This window comes from Protopterus annectens, chromosome 7.part0, assembly GCF_019279795.1.
Source record: "Protopterus annectens isolate FY-2018-M chromosome 7.part0, PAN1.0, whole genome shotgun sequence".
Classification (NCBI taxonomy): domain Eukaryota; kingdom Metazoa; phylum Chordata; order Ceratodontiformes; family Protopteridae; genus Protopterus; species Protopterus annectens.
In genome coordinates, this window is record NC_056739.1 from 247610798 (window position 1) to 247628505 (window position 17708).

General features: G+C 38.1%; 1 protein-coding gene across 1 annotated transcript in view; it reads left to right on the top strand.

Annotated features, from left to right (window-relative positions):
- Nucleotides 1-17708, top strand: part of LOC122805938 (epidermal growth factor receptor kinase substrate 8-like protein 3) — a 260739-nt gene that overhangs the window by 144565 nt on the left and 98466 nt on the right. The gene's annotated exons all lie outside the window — the stretch shown is intronic.

Consider the following 17708-nt stretch of genomic DNA (forward strand, 5'->3'; position numbering starts at 1 on the left):
TGCACCCAGTTCCCAGGATGTAATTTTATATTGTATTTATTTTGCAGTCATTATAGTGCTTTTGGCCACTAAGAATTTGATGAAAAAAATGGAAGGAAAAACGGAAAGTTGAATTGGTTGGTATGCACTATTGCACTATATGGTTTGCTGTGTGCCTCACCGTAGCACTCTTGTTATCGTATATCATTACTTACTGCAAGCAGTGTTATGTTTCATTATTTATTATTATTATTATTTATTAATACCTACCAAATTCCTCAACTCTGAACAGTTAAAAACAAAAAACAGGATACTACTACAATTAAACCTCTGAATTTTATCTTAATTTAACATGGATGAAAAGCCAAAAGAAGAAGAATAAGTTTCTATGATAAACAGGAAAAAGTACTTTATATATTTTAAGCAAGGTTGTTTTTCTTTTGAAATATCATGATTTGTTTATGTTTTGAAAAGCAAAACATAACAAACTAAATAGATATTCACCTATTAAATGTTTAAAATGTCACTTAAGTGATGGATTAAGTTTACATTCAGGGTTTGGTTAACATAGCAGAATGTGCTCTTCATTTCCAGATAGATTTTGCTGGAAATAAATTATGTTCCTCATCTGATCATGATTAAAATATAAATAGAGCCACAAACAGCAGCATCATTGGGCTGAGATGTCTTGCTTTTCAATTCATGACTAGCAATGCATTCTGCTTCTATTATAATGCCTTAGGAGGTTCCATTTGCTTACAGACATCCATGAAATGATCATGTAGGTCATTTTCTTTTTGTAAGGCAAAGTTTAAACACATTTACTAAACATTTAACAGTGGATGTAACTCATACTGTCATTGTGCACAAATATCACAAGTAAAAGACAGGAAAAACCATGGCAGAGGAAACGTAGCTCATTTTATTAAGATAAATGTATATCAACAAGTACTAGACATATTATTGCACATTACTAAATCTTTTCCATTCCATACTCCTTCAAGCAATGAACATAATTGTATCACAAGCTGGCATGTAGAATATCTCTGAATAGTATGGCATTGGCCAGCCCTATATCCAAATGAGTTGCTCTAGCTGACTGTGGACAAATTATATTTAACAGTGTATTACCTTCCTCCTAAATGATATCAGACTGATAAACACATATTGAAAATATGTAGCATGGTGTATGTGTTACCTTGATAGTGCCTGCTACTTCCACACAGCAGCAGCATCAGTTTGTTTCAATATATAAGTAGCTTATAATCTGTAGACGTAAAATGCCTTCCTGTTGGCACCCCTTATGTGCTCATAAATGTCCACATGGTCATTAGTACACCCCTGCTTTCTAAAACACATCATTAATTATAAAGCTTTATCATTTTGGTTTGTTTTTCATGCTGACAAATGAACTGTCAAGGAAAAGTAGAATCATTTTAAAACATTAAGTAATAGAATATCAGCCATTACATAACAACAGCAAACTAAACCTAATAATGTGTTCTGCATAATTCTCTTACTGCTTGATGTGTTTTGTCTCTTAACCAAAAGCTGTTAGCAAAGGTAGTGCTACAGTCTTTGCTTTATTATTGGTGAGCTACCTGTTTAAACTTCATAGAAAGTTATATAACTCTGTGAACTATAATTACTCTTATGTTGTTTCCAGAATAATGATTCAGCAACAAGAGTCTGCACTACTGACTTTGAAATCATGGCAGTTATGATTTTTATGTTTTTCTTTAGGTTCTGCAGTCTTCAGAGTACATACATTTAATACTAGTAATAATATAATTACAACTCAGTAACAAATTATATTTTCTTAAGCAGATGGAATGGACTATTAAATTAATACAGCTGTCAAAAACCAAGAACTGTAGCTTTACAATGTAACTGGATACTGCTTTTCAAATAGGAGCAGACTGTTCTTATCACTATGAAGTCTGCAAAGTATGGTTTAAAATGTGTGCTAAAGTGTCAGTGTAAATGTGTGATGGCTTAAAAAAGAGAACATTGAGCCATATACAAATGAGACTGATGTTCATCATTATCGACCATTAGACAATGGTAGCTTGTTAATATTCAAAAGCATGCACACTGATTGGTTAGCACAACCAGCATGCCTGTTGTAAATTGAGTGCATAAACGATTAGAAAAAAAGTCCGACCACTGAAGTGTGACCAGACTTTTTTCTATTAGTAACTGCTCTGTTTTAGGTGTCCCAGATTTTCACAATATCAAATACTGTCTTATATTTTAGGTCTGTCCCTTATAAAATGTGTGGTTTTCTGACTGAAGAGTGAGGTCACGAAACAATGACAATATTATAGTTTCAGAATATCCCTCAGTCAATGCACGATAGCATAAATCATATTAATTTAGCAGCACTCTAACTTTATAAAAGCAACATTTACAATGGGGACCTTTGTCCCCCTAATTAAAGACTTTGCATATTTCTTGAGCTAAGAGGTCAGGTGGTATATACAGGGCAGAGAAAATACAAGGAAGATCAGGTACATTCTGCAAAACTAAAGAAACGTACCTGATTTTCCTTGTATTTTTGCCCTGTCTCTCCTACCTCTAAACTCGCTGGATTTTACAATTTTTTTCTTTTTTTTAATAAACAAACAAGAAATAGTTATCTTCCTTTCTCTGCAGCTTGCTTTCCAAATCAGTGATGCACTGTGCAAGTGTGGGAACAAAAGTCCCATACACATGTGCAGTACATCAGCAAAGCGGAAAATGCGGAAACAACACAGAGAAACACCACAGCACCATTATGCAAAGACATTTTTTTAAGAAAAGTAAGTAACTTCTTTCTTAAATAATGAAATTGTTGGCTTTTCCCTCATGATCAAACAACGCCAACCGTGAGAAAATCTTCAATATACCACACCCATCTGTTGGTTATTGCTTAATTATACAATAAATCCTCATTCCCATTCAAAAATGAGCATGTTGATTAGATAGTCCAACCAGCGAGCCCATTATAAATCAAGTATATACCAAAAGAAAAATGTCTGACTGCTGAAGGAGGTTTTTATAAAATAGTTATAATATTTCTCAACTTTAAGTCTGCCTTTATTATATTAAATACATTGCATAATTATAGAGCTTTGTCTTTTTAAAATTCTTGGTGTTTTTTGAAGCATTAGTATATAAGGAAGTGATGTAATTATGATGCTTTACTCTGATGAAGTCCCCCATGAGAGACAAAAGCATTTACCTTTATATTTATAATCATTAATAAAAGTTTTTTAATTGTGATATTCTGTGGTAGTCCATTGCTCTGCATTTCGTTTGTTTGCTTCAAAGTTGTTTTTGAGGTGTTAAGCCAGTATTTTTTTGTTTTTGTTTTTGCTTTAGTAGTTCCTGTTTACTGGCTGCTGAAGTAGCACTGAGTGGCCAGACATTCTAATCACATATGCTGAGGGGAAAAAGGAAAAATATGAGAAAAATCAGATACATTCTGCAAAACTAAACAAACAGAAACCTCTCTGATTTTCTTTGTATGTTGATGCCATCCCTCATAAATGTCAATTATTTTAATATTAATAAAACATAAACAGAGACTTTGTTTTCTCCATTGCCTATCCTGCACTGATATACTGTGCAAGCGTGGAAACGTAAGTCCCATATACATGCGCAGTACATCAGTACAGGGAAGACAACATGGAAGAAGACTGAAGTGCCCTTATACAAATAAATTATTTAAGAAAGGTAAGTAATGTCTTTCTTAAATAATGTGATTGTATAAAAGCAATAATCCTGTCCTGTTTGTGGGTATTTCAGGATTTTCCCATGGTTAGCTTTGTTTAATCACACCACATACCAGCAGTGGGTAACACCTGATATACCCATGCACAACCATGGGATATTGCTTAATTATATGCAGTCAAACCCCTCACTATTTGAGCATATTTAACTGCCCTAATTTTATTCCTCCCCCTATGCTCATCTCATAATGCCACCCAAGAGCCACTCCCCTCTATGTACCACACCTCTCCTCAGGGAGCACCAAAATGAGTGTCCCTCCATCCTAGGATAGGCGTGCTCATCCCTTATTGTGAATGCCTCAGATGCCCAAACTGCTTATTGATCAAGGTCACCTAGGCCATAGTTAGGGCTTTATCCCTTTATCTTATGGCGCTGGCTCATGTGCACATCTATTGTATCTCAGGGGTACATATATGCAGAGAAATATAGTATGAAAGGAAGTACAGGAATTATATCAAAGGTGGAAGGACAGTGGCAGTAGTAGAGCCACAGAAGCACAAATGTAATGGACACAAGACTGCAAAAGGAAATGGTGACAAATCCAGGGATGCAGAAGACTATGAAGAAGGGGATGTGTATATACAGACAGACAGAAAAGTGAACTACTTGAAGTGAAAAATATGAAAAGCACACAGGATAGGTGAGGTACAGAAAAGTAACAAGATGTACCAATTCAAATCAGTTTTGACATCAGGAGAGTTTGATCACTTTTCTTGTACTATAATGGAAATGACATAAAAAAACGCTTATAACCCTGAGGGGATTTGCACCATGCACTCCATTTACTGATTGTCTACCAAGCACTTCATTTACAAGCTGAGCCACTGAAGCAATCATACTAAAGGTATTTCTGAAAAATATAGCAGGTAACTTTGGCATATTTACAGATTAGAAGCAGAAAAGCCAAAAAAGCATACAACCCTGTGGGGATTTGAATCCTACTCTCTGTTCACTGACATACTCAAGCACTTAATTTATAAGCTGAGGCATGGAAGCAGTCACAATAAAGATGTCACTGAAGAACTTAGAAGGTAATTGTCACACAGAATGGAAGAAAAAGAAAAACTGAGGGAGTTTGAACCTGTACTCTGTTTACTGATACTCCTACAAGCACTTAATTCATAATCTGAGCGACCGAAGCAGTCAAATAAACTTTACCCTATTTAGTATTTGCACACTGCTGCACAACAGTGCTCAGCTCATTTGCATGCCAAGGCCAATACACTTAGTAGATGACATTTATTATATGTACTTGTGGATATACAGTACAAACTGCCATGTCTTGTTGGTTGCACATGGACACGGACAGTGCTTTTCACAACTCATTACGCACAGTACCACCACAAAAAAGATAAGTGATTTGGATATATGACCGTGTGTGTGGTGTGTTTATTTATTTTTTTTACCAGAATAAATGTGGGAAATGGGAGTATAGGAAAGAGATGAGAAGGGGAAGCATGCGAGGGTAGAACTGAAGATGACCAAATAAAGAATGAATAGAATGGAGCTGGGGTAAAAGACAAAACCTTCTTGTGGGACATGTGACCATTTTAATTTTTTTTAAGAAAATTGTTTGTTGGTGAGGGAATTATGAGATGTAAGAGAAGTTGAGAGGGTTAGGTTAGAGCAGAAGAATAATACATACATGCTAAAAAGGTGTGGGATAAGACAATGAGGGTGGGGTAACACAATGGTGAAGGAAACATCAGACAGGCAGAGAGAAGACAATGATGAGGGTAGATCTCAACAACCAACTAGGGTGGGCATGGACCCAAAAGGGAGGGGAACATCAAACTGGTAATTGGATGGGGTGTTCACAGCTGCAGTGTCTACCAGCTGAGACCCATGGGGAGATTACTCATCACCAAATATACTGTAATCACTAGGTCCTGTCTCAAATGATGGAGGCAGTGATGGGAAGAAAAGGTCCTCCACACGGCTGATTTGGTCATCCAATCTCATATCTATAATATCCCTCCCGATTTCTGCCAAGTGCAGATGGGTGACAAAGCTATTACCTCTACTCACACTGCTACCAGCCTGCACAGCTGTACTAGCATCAAGTGCAGTGTTACCTGAAGGTGCAATGAGGTAGGAAGTGTGGAGGCAACTGTGGCAAACTAGGACCCAAATATGCTATGTGCTTCTGGTGGTGCTAATACTGCCACCTGGGGGGGGGGGGCTGAAAGGCTTTACCTGTGGATTAGGGACAGGTTATTGTGCTGCTGCATATAATAGTAAAGTAAATGGAGAAAAAACAAATAACAATGAAAATAAATACATTTAAGAGAGTAAACAGTGAAAAAAGGTAGAGGAGAAAAATACAAATGCAATGAAACACTATGCTGAGAATTATATGATTAGACAATGTACTTACTGGACCAAAAAAATCAATTAATGTAACAAGCCTGTTAGCATATATAAGTGAACATGGGAAATGAACCAATAGCTACCATGATGTATGATCTGGCAGCTAGAGGATTAATATGTTGAGCTATTTCGATGGGCAACCAGATGCAGTATTTTGATATCTGAGAGTGCTGTAAATATACAAAGAATAGATGTTGCTCAGACATACAGATATTTTACTCTCATGTGATGTTCAAAGGAAATAACTCCTGTTTTATATTTAAACATCCCCACTCAAGTAATAATGATACTATTACATATATCCCCTATACAATACTGCACTTATATTAATTAGCTAGAAAAATAAACATTAAATATTTTACAAAATCGTAGTATCAAAGGTACTTACTCGGCTAATTAGCCAGAAAAATAAACGTTAAATATTTTACAAAATCGTAGTTTCAAAGGTACATACTCGGCTATTGATCTTATGAGGATTTATTTATTTATTTATTTTTATTTGACATTTGTTTACTGGGGTGGTCTGACTGGGTCTACAGAACCTGTTTTCAGCAGAGGCCCGGGGAGAAAAGCTCCACATACAGTACAATACAAATACAGTATAATCCGATACAATAAAGATTACATTAGAAATACTATAAAAAAATAAGTTGAAAGAACAAACTACTACAAGATGTTGTAATATATTGCTACACAGCTAGACAGTTCTATAGTTAAAACGTTACAGATGATAATAGTCTCTCATCATACATGATGTAGATAGTCAAACAAAAAAGTACGTAGGTAGTGCAATGTGTGACATTGACTATTGTAGTACATACAAAATAGAATTTTAGTTTTCTAGGAAAATAGCAGCCAGAAAGTTAATGATGCAGACATATAGTGAGAGAGTTAAGAAGAATAGAAGCAATAAAGCCTGAGCAGTAGCTTAAGGATATGGTATAGAAGCAGAGAAGGAGTCAGAAGAGCTTTAGGATCTTGCAGTCTGTGCGGGACTGAAATGTGACAGAAGAGGAAGACCTGAGCACTAGGCAGACTTTATACAGGAGCAGAGCTATGTATTTTTGAAATGATTTTTTTAAAGAGGCTTTGAAATGGGTTAGGCCAGGCATAGACCTTGTAGCTAGAGGTAGTGAATTCCAATGTATAGAGACAGAGTATGAATACAGGGAGTGACCAGGTTTTCTTGTGGGTTTTGAAATAGCTAAGAGACTTTTGTCTTCTGATCATAGGGATCGATTTGGTGTGTAAGGTGTGACTGGACTGGCTAGTGCGGGGCAGGCAGTAGGCTTGAAAATAAGGTTGTGCAAGGTGGATAGCTAAATAAAGGCAAGTTGGTTGGGTAGTTCAAGCCAGTTTAATTCTAGGAGTGGTTTACAGCGGTGTGTGTGATATTTAGAGTTTGTGGTAAATTTTGCAACTTTGTTGTAGCACTGTTCCAACTTGCTTAGGGTAGAATTTTGTAAGTTAGTTAAGATAGGGATACCATAAAGAAGAGAGGGAAGTAAAAATGCTTTTGCCAGGGTAGTTTTGGTTGCTGCAGTAAATAAATGTTTGTCTCTATATAAGAGTCCCAGTTTTTGATTAATTTTCTTTATATTTTGCTGTAAGTGGGGGTCAAATGAAAGTTTATTGTCAAGAAGTTTGGTTTCCTGTACTATTTCTATGGCAGTGTTGTCAGATGCAAGGATGTTGAAATTATCAGTGACAAGGGAGGTGTTTTTGGGATGAAAGAGTACTAGTTTAGATAAGTGTATTCAAAAGTAAGGGGTGAGTCACTGTGTCAAAGGCCTAGGAGAGATCAATGAATATTGAGGCTGTATAGCATCCTCCATCTCTGGCCTTGTTCACAGTGCCTGTAAAAGATAATAGGGCTGTAGCTGTGCTGTGGCTAGGTCGGAAGCCAGGTTGGGTTTTGGTTAAAAGATTGTTTTGCAATAGATATTGCATTACCTGCTGATGGATACCTCTCTCAAGAAATTTGGATATTGGTGACAAGATGGTTATAGGATAGAAATTGGATGGATGAAGAGAGTTGCCTCCTTTGTGGATGGGAGTGATATGAGATTGTTTCCATATGGTAGGTACTTCTAATTTGGATAAAGACCTATTTATAAGGATACTGACTGGGTAGGCGACTGAGTTAGCAGCCAGTCTGAGGTAGTATGGGGGGAGATTGTCAGCTGCAGTAGAGCAGGGTTTTTGTTTTTGTAGCAGTTTCTTAATGGTGTCAGTGGGTATGGGCTGAAATGATAATGGAGTTTGTATGACATTACGTTGAGTTTGGAGGTTAGTAATGACAAGTTTAGAATTAGCTGATGGCCTGGGGCTAGTGTCTGAATAGGTTGAAGGGTGGGGTGGTCCAGCATTAGGGGTGTTAGTAGGTCCAAAATTGATTTTATGAAGTGTTTGTTAAAGGTTTCGGCTATTTGTGATAGAGGGGTATCAGGTGATAGGGTGTGCTTTCCATTTCTTCCAGGGTTAAGTAGAGAAGATATGGAGTGCCAGAATTTACTGGGGTTGATTTTATGCTGGAGTTGACGCTGGGAATAATATGACTTCTTATCTCTGTTGATTAGTGTTGTCACTTTGTTACGTGGTGTTTTGAAATTAACATGATTTTGTTCATTTTTGTTTTGTTTCCAGGTTGACCAGGCTGGGTCCCTTTTGCTTCATCAGGTGTTTACATTCCTTAGAGAGCCATGGTGCTGGGTTCTTTTTGATTATTTTCATACGAATGGGAGCTCGTGTATTAAGTATGTGAAGGAAGGTGTTATTAAAGTATAGTACAGCATCATTAAGGGGTAGTTGTTTAAGGGGTGTCCAGTCTATTTCCTGTAGGAGATTGTTGAATTTATGCTGACAAAAATTTATTGAGCTCCTAACTGATTTTAAAGTGTGTACTCTTAGTTGTTGGGAGTTTGTTCTAAGGGAATAAGCTGGTAGATGATCGCTCAGGGAGCTAGACAGTGTACCAGAAGAGGGGTAATTAGCAGGGTGGGATACTAGAATCTAGTCTAAAGTGGATTGGCAGGTAAGATCTTTGCGTATCTTGTTGGAGCATTGATAAACTGAGAAAAAAACATACAGATTTATACTATTTGTGGGTGAGTTGGAAGCTATGGTTTGCCAATCTATATTTATGTCTCCTAAGATTATTATTTCAAGGTTTATTGTTTGGGATGTCCAGGATAAAATATTTTCCAACACTGGTATATTGTTACCTGATGGGATATATATTACTATTATGCAAATTATTTTTGATATATTGAGGTTCAAAAAGGAAATTAGTACCTCAGCATTGGAAAAGATGGGTATATTACTGGTACAGGGTGTGATGTTAAGTGTAGAGGGATCTAGAAGTGCTATCCATCTCCCTTTTTTTAGATCTATCTCTTCTGGTTATTGCAAAGTTTGGAAGTATTATTTCTGAGTCTTTTATACTGGGATGTACCCATGTTTCAGTAAGGGCTAGTATGTCAGGTTAATTTGTTCAATCCAGGCATACAGTGAGGCTATTTTATTACATGTACTTCTAAGGTTAAATGTAAGTATGTTTAAATCTTTGGGGTTACTCTTGTGGTTAGGATTAGAGGGTGGGCCAGGGTTAGGATGTATGTCTCCACATTTGAGTAGATAGGTAATGAGGAATGCGTATCATGAGAACTGTGTTTTATTCCTAGAGGAGGGTACTGGTGTCAAGTGTGGCTTCATAGGAGGTGAGGAGGCCAGTTTGTGGCTTGAATAGAATGGGATGGTATAGGGGAAAAGCTGGGAAGAGATACACGAGAAGCTGTGTTCTTCATTGGGGAGAGGGTTAGAGGAGGTTGTTAATGTGTAGTGGTGTGTGGGGTATGCACAGATATAGCTGTAGTGAGGTTGGGAATTAAGAGTAAAGGGGCTAGGCAAGTTAGGAGGAGCATGTCAACCGTGATAGCGGGTTTAAAAATAGTAAAAGTGGAATTTGTGTGTTTGAATGTAATATCAGGTATAAATAAAGACTTATGTGATATGTGTTCAGCTGAAGATAAGGTTGGAAATGTTTTGACTTCAGAGTGGGCTTGGATAATGTGGTTAGGTGTTTTACCTTGCAGTTTGTGATAAGGATGAGTTGGAAAGATGTGATTGGTCAGTAGTAAAATTATGGTGCAATGCTACTTTGTGTGTATAGTAGAAGAGAAGATGGTAAGCCTGGAGTTAGTTTAAAATACTTTGAGGTGGTGATTGTATTGTGATGGCAAAGTAGAGTAAGATCCAAAACAGTATAATAGAGGGCACATGAATTCAAGGTGATGGAAGTATAAAAGAAAGTAAGGTGTGCATGAAATGTGGGTGTGGACAAGGTGAAGTTGTATATAATTGGATCATAGGAATGAGGGGAGTGGTTTGCTTAGGATAAGAGTATAGGTGCTGGAGGACTGTGGGATATGGGGGAAGGGTAGGGGAGGAGAGTGAGCAGAGCGGGAAGAACCCCCCCGATGGTTTACCACCATAAACAATCAGGGAGGCATACCACCGACCATCCCAAATTACTCGTTTTTTACCAAGTTTTGGGGCCCAAATAATGGGGTGCCATGATTCCCAAGTGGCACCCTTTCATTTCCAATTTTTTTTAACTTTTTTTTTGTTTCACATTTTTTGAGCTGATGTCATCACATGCGCGATGATGTCAGCTCCACCAGCCTGTCGGAATTGAGCTCAAAGGCTCACATGCATGCATTTCTGGCTGGCTATTTGAGCATGGAAATTAATGGTAGTCTGCTTAGGCTGTTTAAGGCTTTACGGTTATCCGGAGCATTAGCTTTTCTGTTTGAGGGAAACAAACGGAGTTATTGTTTGGTATTTATAGTGCTGCTGCCGGAGTTATCCAGAATGGTAGTCTGCTGCTGCTGTTTAACGCAAATCTGCCTCCATGGAATTCTACACGGAGCTTAGTTTACAGTTTACCGTGCTTAAGGCTTTAGCTTTGCTTTGCTTGGGGTTTTCAGAGCTTTGCTGCAGTTTAATTTGCTTGGAGTTGCTGTTGTTTAAGGTAAATCTGTCTCCATGGAATTTAGCTCTACACGGAGCTTAGTTTACAGTGTTTAAGGCTTTAGCTTTGCTGCAGTTTAATGTATGTGTGTGCTTTGCTGCTGTTTAATGGAGTTATCGGAGCTAATTCAGTTTAACGCTTTAGCTTTGCTGCTGTTTAAGTTTTCAAAATCTGCCTCCATGGAATTTAGCTTTACACGGAGCTTAGTTTACAGTGTTTAATGCTTTAGCTTTTCTGCAGTTTAATGTATGTGTGTGCTTCGCTGCTGTTTAATGGAGTTATTGGAGCTAATTCAGTTTAAAGCTTTAGCTTTGCTGCTGTTTAGGTTTTTGAAATCTGCCTCCATGGAATTTAGCTCTAAACAGAGCTTAGTTTACAGTGTTAGTTTAATGTATGTATGCTATTGGAGCTAAGGTAAATCTGCCTCCATGGAATTCGGATCTTGCTTTGCTGCTGTTTAATGAAGTTATCAGAGGTAATTCAGTTTAAGGCTTTAGCTTTGCTGCTGTTTAGGTTTCTGAAATCAAAACCTGCCTCCATGGAATTTAGCTCTACACAGAGCTTAATTTGTGTGCTATCGTGGCTAAGGTAAATCTGCCTCCACGGAATTCAGAGTGAGTGTGTGTGTGTGTGTGTGTGTGTGTGTGTGTGTGTGTGTGTGTGTGTGTGTGTGTGTGTGTGTGTGCATGTCTCAAAATGCCCCCCAAGGAAATGCACCTGGTGGCTAGGGGTACTCAGGCTCAAACCCTGTACCTTGGGTACAGGTAAAAAGAGCCTAAAGTCCCTAGCCACCACCACTTGTCTGAATTTATGCCTCATATTTTTGTTCCATTCCTCATTAAATCTTGTGGTTTTCAGGAGTTTTGTGGCAAATCACTGAAGAATTGAATTCACTAAATAATGACAGGCTTTTGAATTTCAGACTTCATATTCTTCAGAAAATAAATGGTAATTGGTAACACAAAACCTTTTATTCCAGCAATTTTCTAAGTTTATAAAGATCACTATTTGACATTTGTCCCTATTTTGGGGCTGTATTCCCCCATTATTGGTTTGTCCCTTTTTTTGTGCTAACAGTTTGAGAGCTGTGGTGAGAAGTGAGAACTGAATTCAGTAAATGATTTAAGTGTCAGTCTTCCTGAATTTCAGGAAACTCATTTGTCATAGTGGTATGTTGTTCTGACTGTAGTGCACAGGGTCCTGGTTTCAAGACTTGGCAGTGAAGTGCATGGTGGTAACACACAATTTTATTCTAGCAACTTTCCAAAATTATACAAGCAATGTTTAAAATATATCCCTCCCCGATTTTTGACCTTTTGCCCCCCCAAAAAAGAAACCTGGATGTGGTGTGGATTTCAATGCTGTTTCAATGAATGTGAGTTTCAAGGGCAGAGAAGTTTTAATGCCAAGTCTATTTTCATTGTGAGACAGTATTGCTTTGTTTAGCAGATATCTGTTAGTGTTTGTGCATTGTGCTATAAAATGTAAAAATAAAATCCAAATAATCATTGTAGAAGTAAAGCAGTATGCACACATTAGTGTTTATGGTAAATGGGACAAAATAGCCAGGTAATGGGACACTGGAAAGGCTGCAGGGGGACTCTGGTGTCATATTTTGGTTGCCTGTTCTTCAATTTGCGTTTGAAAGTTGGTATCCCACAATTCCATCAGAGTGGGCGGAGTTACGTAATTATGTATGCAAACTTTACGTTAATCAGTGTACAGATTTGTACCTATTTTTCATGGGCCTTGTCAAGATTTTTGATGTTTCCAGGTTGAGAGGTATGCAGTGAGGTAGGATGTTCATGGATACAAAAGACAAGATGTTTGAACTCTAAATACTTGTCTCAAGTCACAACATCTACTTTTATAGTTATGGGCTTTTCAATATCTTTCCAGGGATATATTACACTGATAAGAGTGAAATATGCTGAAGTGTTAATGTAACTTCACCTTCAGCAGTAAAAGGCCTATGAGTGTGGGGGTGGGGATATCCTTCCAGTAGATTCAACACTACAAAACAATGCACACTAGACTTAACAAATTACGTTTTGCAGATTGCCTTACATAGATGTAACTTTATTTGTTGCTTGAGAACTTTTGGTACCTGCAGGTGAAATTCAGCTGTGCAAGTTCTTTAGGTAGTGCAATATGATGTCTGACTACTGCTGCTTCTGCTGCAGAAGGTATATGTGCTTATTTCACTGGGAGGTAGAGAGAGAAAAAGTTAAGGATTTCTTGATGGTTGAACTAGTTAGGTACAGTACTATTTATCTATACTCATCCACCTTAAGTAATGTTTGGCAAATGAGTAGTACACTATATTTCACAGTTTTGCATTTCAGCTTTCTAACCTTTAAACAGGACAATAAGCATACAGGAGATATTTGTAGGTATGCAAGTTTGGGATTACTAAAAACAAAAATGGTGGCTTCCACAGTATAGAAGGACAGAAAGAAAAATACACTAAACTAACGAGAGGTATGTGTATGCATGCAAGTGTGGGATTACTCAGATGTAAGTTTACAGATGTTAGAGAGACAGAAGGCAAGCCTATCCATTCATTCCCACTCTTTGCTACACAACATACAATCTGTAAATCTGATATTTAAGCACTTAGAAAAGGCAGCCAGCTAGAGTGTGTAGCATATATATATAAAAAAAGGAAGCAACTCTAGAGAATGACAAATGTCTTCACAAACAGAACTTATATATTAACAATCATCTACATTATCCAGTAACTGTGCTGTTCATACAAACATAAAATCAGGTATTGCACTAGAAGCCTTCAGTAGAAGTGAGTGGAAACATATATATATATATATATATAAAAACATAAACATATGTACTACAGATTAGCAGGGAGAAAGAAAAGAGAAAAAAGAAAGAACACTTGGCCAGATGGCAACAGACTATAGACTTACTTGATGTAATTGCAGTACAAACAACAAGAAAATTGTTGATGGTTTCACTGAATCCTACTGTAAAACACCCAGCCAGTAGAAACTTGCTAATACAATTGCTACACGTTAATAGGAGAAAGACAAACTTTGCTTGCTGTTATTACTGCAACCTAGAGTAAAAAGTCAGTAGACATGTGCTGATATATTTACTACACATTAACAGCAAAGACACAACACTTAGCCACAATTAAACACAGTGAAATATTAGTTATATTTCTCTAGTACAAGTTTGAACCAAAATGAAATAAACCATAATGATTAAGAAAATACAAGAATCCAATGCATCTTTCTGTAGAGTGAAGCAAATGGAGAGAAACACTTGGGACATGGAGTAGTGAAGTAACTCTGAAGTTAGAGCCACAGCGGTAAATGTAGTGGGAGAACAAGCTAAGATGCAGGGAGCAGCATTCAATTCCTTGAGTGGAAATCAGCCCCCCCCCCCTCCAGATGGTTTACCACCATAAACAATCAGTGAGGTAGGATGTTCATGGATACAAAAGACAAGATGTCTGAACTCTAAATACTTGTCTCAAGTCACAGCATCTAAATTTATAGTTATGGGCTTTTCAATGTCTTTCCAGGGATATATTACACTGATAAGAATGAAATATGTTGGTGTTAATGTAGCTTCACCTTCAGCAGTAAAAGGCCTATGATTGTGGGTGAGTGAGTGGGGGGGATATCCTTCAGGCAGATTCAACACTACAAAACAATGCACACTAGACTTAAACTAAGTTATTTACAGATTGCCTTACATAGATGTAACTTTATTTGTTGCTTGAGAACTTTTGCTAACTGCAGGTGAAATTCAGCTGTGCAAGTTCTTTAGGTAGTGCGATATGATAAGTCTGACTACTGCTGCTTCTGCTGCAGAAGGTATATGTGCTTGTTTCAATAGATTTAACTTTATTTGTTGCTTGAGAACTTTTGCTAACTGCAGGGGAAATTCATCTGTGCACATTCTTTAGGTACTGTGATATGATAAGTCTGACTACTGCTGCTTCTGCTGCAGAAGGTATATGTGCTTGTTTCACTTTTTGTAGAGTGAAGCAACTGGAGGGAAACACTTGGGACATGGGGTAGTGAAGACCATTAGAAACCCCAAGACATAAATTCCCATGAAATATTTAACCCTTACATTTTAAGTCTGAATAAACCCGAGATGAGTAGACCATTTACATCTTGTCCCATCCACGTGGAATTAGGTTGCTAAACCATGGATACATTTGCAGTTACCCATCCACTCATCCACATTACATTTGAAAAGTGCAAGAGAAGTACTTTGTTTTATGTGGAGAGGAAGGTGATAACAAGAAAGTGTTATTGTTTCAGTACCGTATCTCTCCCTCCAACATGTTCTATTTATATTGCAAAAGAAATTGAGATGTCTTGAGTGGGTGTTTATGCCCCCATACTTACAAATGTGCAATAGATCTGCCAGGATAGGGTCAGTTGAGGCTCTGTACATGAGGCAGAGATCACCTGTCAACAGACTGTATGACAGAGTAGAGGGACAAGGCTTTGAGATTGACATCATAGTTTTTAAGTTTTAGGCCTTTAATTTTATTAGTAAGAATCATGGCAGGCATTCAGGTTGAGTCAGACGTTTGGACACAGGTATATATTGAGGGGGTATTATACCCTATGATCGGCCTGATGAGTGTAGAATGTACTGCACTGATTACATCCCTGACCTAGGTGTCATACCCTTAGTAATAAGTTGTGCAATAAAAAAGGACTTTCTTCTAGTAGTGGATACATGGTAATCAAAGGATAGTTCATTGTTGACATAGAATTCTAGGTCCCTTACTAATGGATCACTTTTTAGGGGAGTGTTGTCAATGTAATAGTTACAAGGGACTTCAAGTTTGTGAAGGATACTATTGTATTTTTATTGGCATTTAGTTTTAGCCCATGGCTTTGAAACCAGCTAATGGGTTGGGATAGGCCCTCTTGGAGGATCATGGTGTCCTCTGGGGATTTTATGATGGCATCAAGTTTATAGTCATTTTCAGACTTGGTCAGCCATAAACCCTTAACAGTAGCTGTGAGCTATGAGAAGTAACTGCCACAGAGGAGTGGACCAAAGACTGAACACTGAGATACACTGCTAATGTCACGTGTTTTGGAGGAGGTACTTTTTTTGGGTTCTAATAATGAGTTGATTTGCTATCCAATGAGTTACATAATGGTTTATATTCAGCAGGGAGAGTTTATCTATGGGATGTGGGTTTGAGATGGTACTGAATGCATTTGTGAAGTCTAGGTATATACCGTGCACTGATTTGCCCTCATCCATTACTTCAGTAACCTTCTTGAAAAATGTTAACACAGTTTTGTGTGGTAGGGGAACTGACCCCACAGATGTCATCACAGTGCGAGGACAAATTCTTATCATCCTTACCTAATTGTCCACTTATAAAAGGGGATGCATGCAGAGACTTAACATACTGTAAGCAACCTTTGTGGTGTGGCAGTAATGACAGAAGTGCCACTGAAGTAGGAAAAGTATCCTTTGTAAATGAATGTCTCTTGAAGTTAATATTAAACTAAAGGTATTGTGAAGCAGGTATACCGCCCCCCAGCACTCTCTGAGGTGCTCCAGTCTCCTCCTGTGCAGCTGCCTGTTTACTAAAACATCTTCAGGTGCTAGAGACATAAAGAGAGCAGTGTAATATTTGTGCATGGAATGAAGTGCCAGTTTGCATATTAACCTAACATACGTTAATACTTACACTATAGGTGGTTCATCTTCCTAGCGATGAAGTGGTCAGGATTGTAGTATCTCATGTCACTGTAATGTTAATAGCATTGATCCCTCATGCACGGGATGCCAGTTGCAGGGGGTGACAGCTTGGGCTTGTCATTCCAGGTTTCAGTCTTATAGTGAGAACCTGTACATCCCTCCTGCATAAGCCTCCTATTGTATTCCTTATGGAGGAGGTAAATATATCTCAGTCTCCATCTCACACCATGTCTTTGCTTAAAAAGGGTCACAACCCTCTCCTTCTCCAGTTGTGATGCCTCACCTAGAAGAGTCTCAGTGAAAAGATGGCGGGAATTTATGCCCAAATCAGGTGTCACATGTCCCATCTTTTGCATATCAGTGGACATCAATGGGCATCTCATTTGCATGATAGATGGCAACTTTTAGTTATGTACTCACCATAACTTCAGATGTTTGGGATCCATCTCGCCTACATTCTGAATGATGGGTTCGGAGCCGATCCCTCGGCTCCGACTCGGCACGCTTATGCCAAAGAGCGAAGTCTCTTATTGGCTGAGCTTACTATATCCCAGGATGCACCACCAACAGTCCCCCAGATCTAGTTTGTCCGCATACATGCACACATGCATACCCTGCCTATATAACATCGTCAGATGAAACAAGATAAAAACAGTGGAGCTCAAAACCGTTCTATCTCTTCTGATCTGCAAGGCAGGGGGAAGGAGGGTGGGTATCAGGAATGTAGGCGAGATGGATCCCAAACATCTGAAGTTATGGTGAGTACATAACTAAAAGATGTTATGTGATCCTATCTCGCCTACATTCTGAATGATGGGACAGCGTCCCTAGCACCTGAATCCTG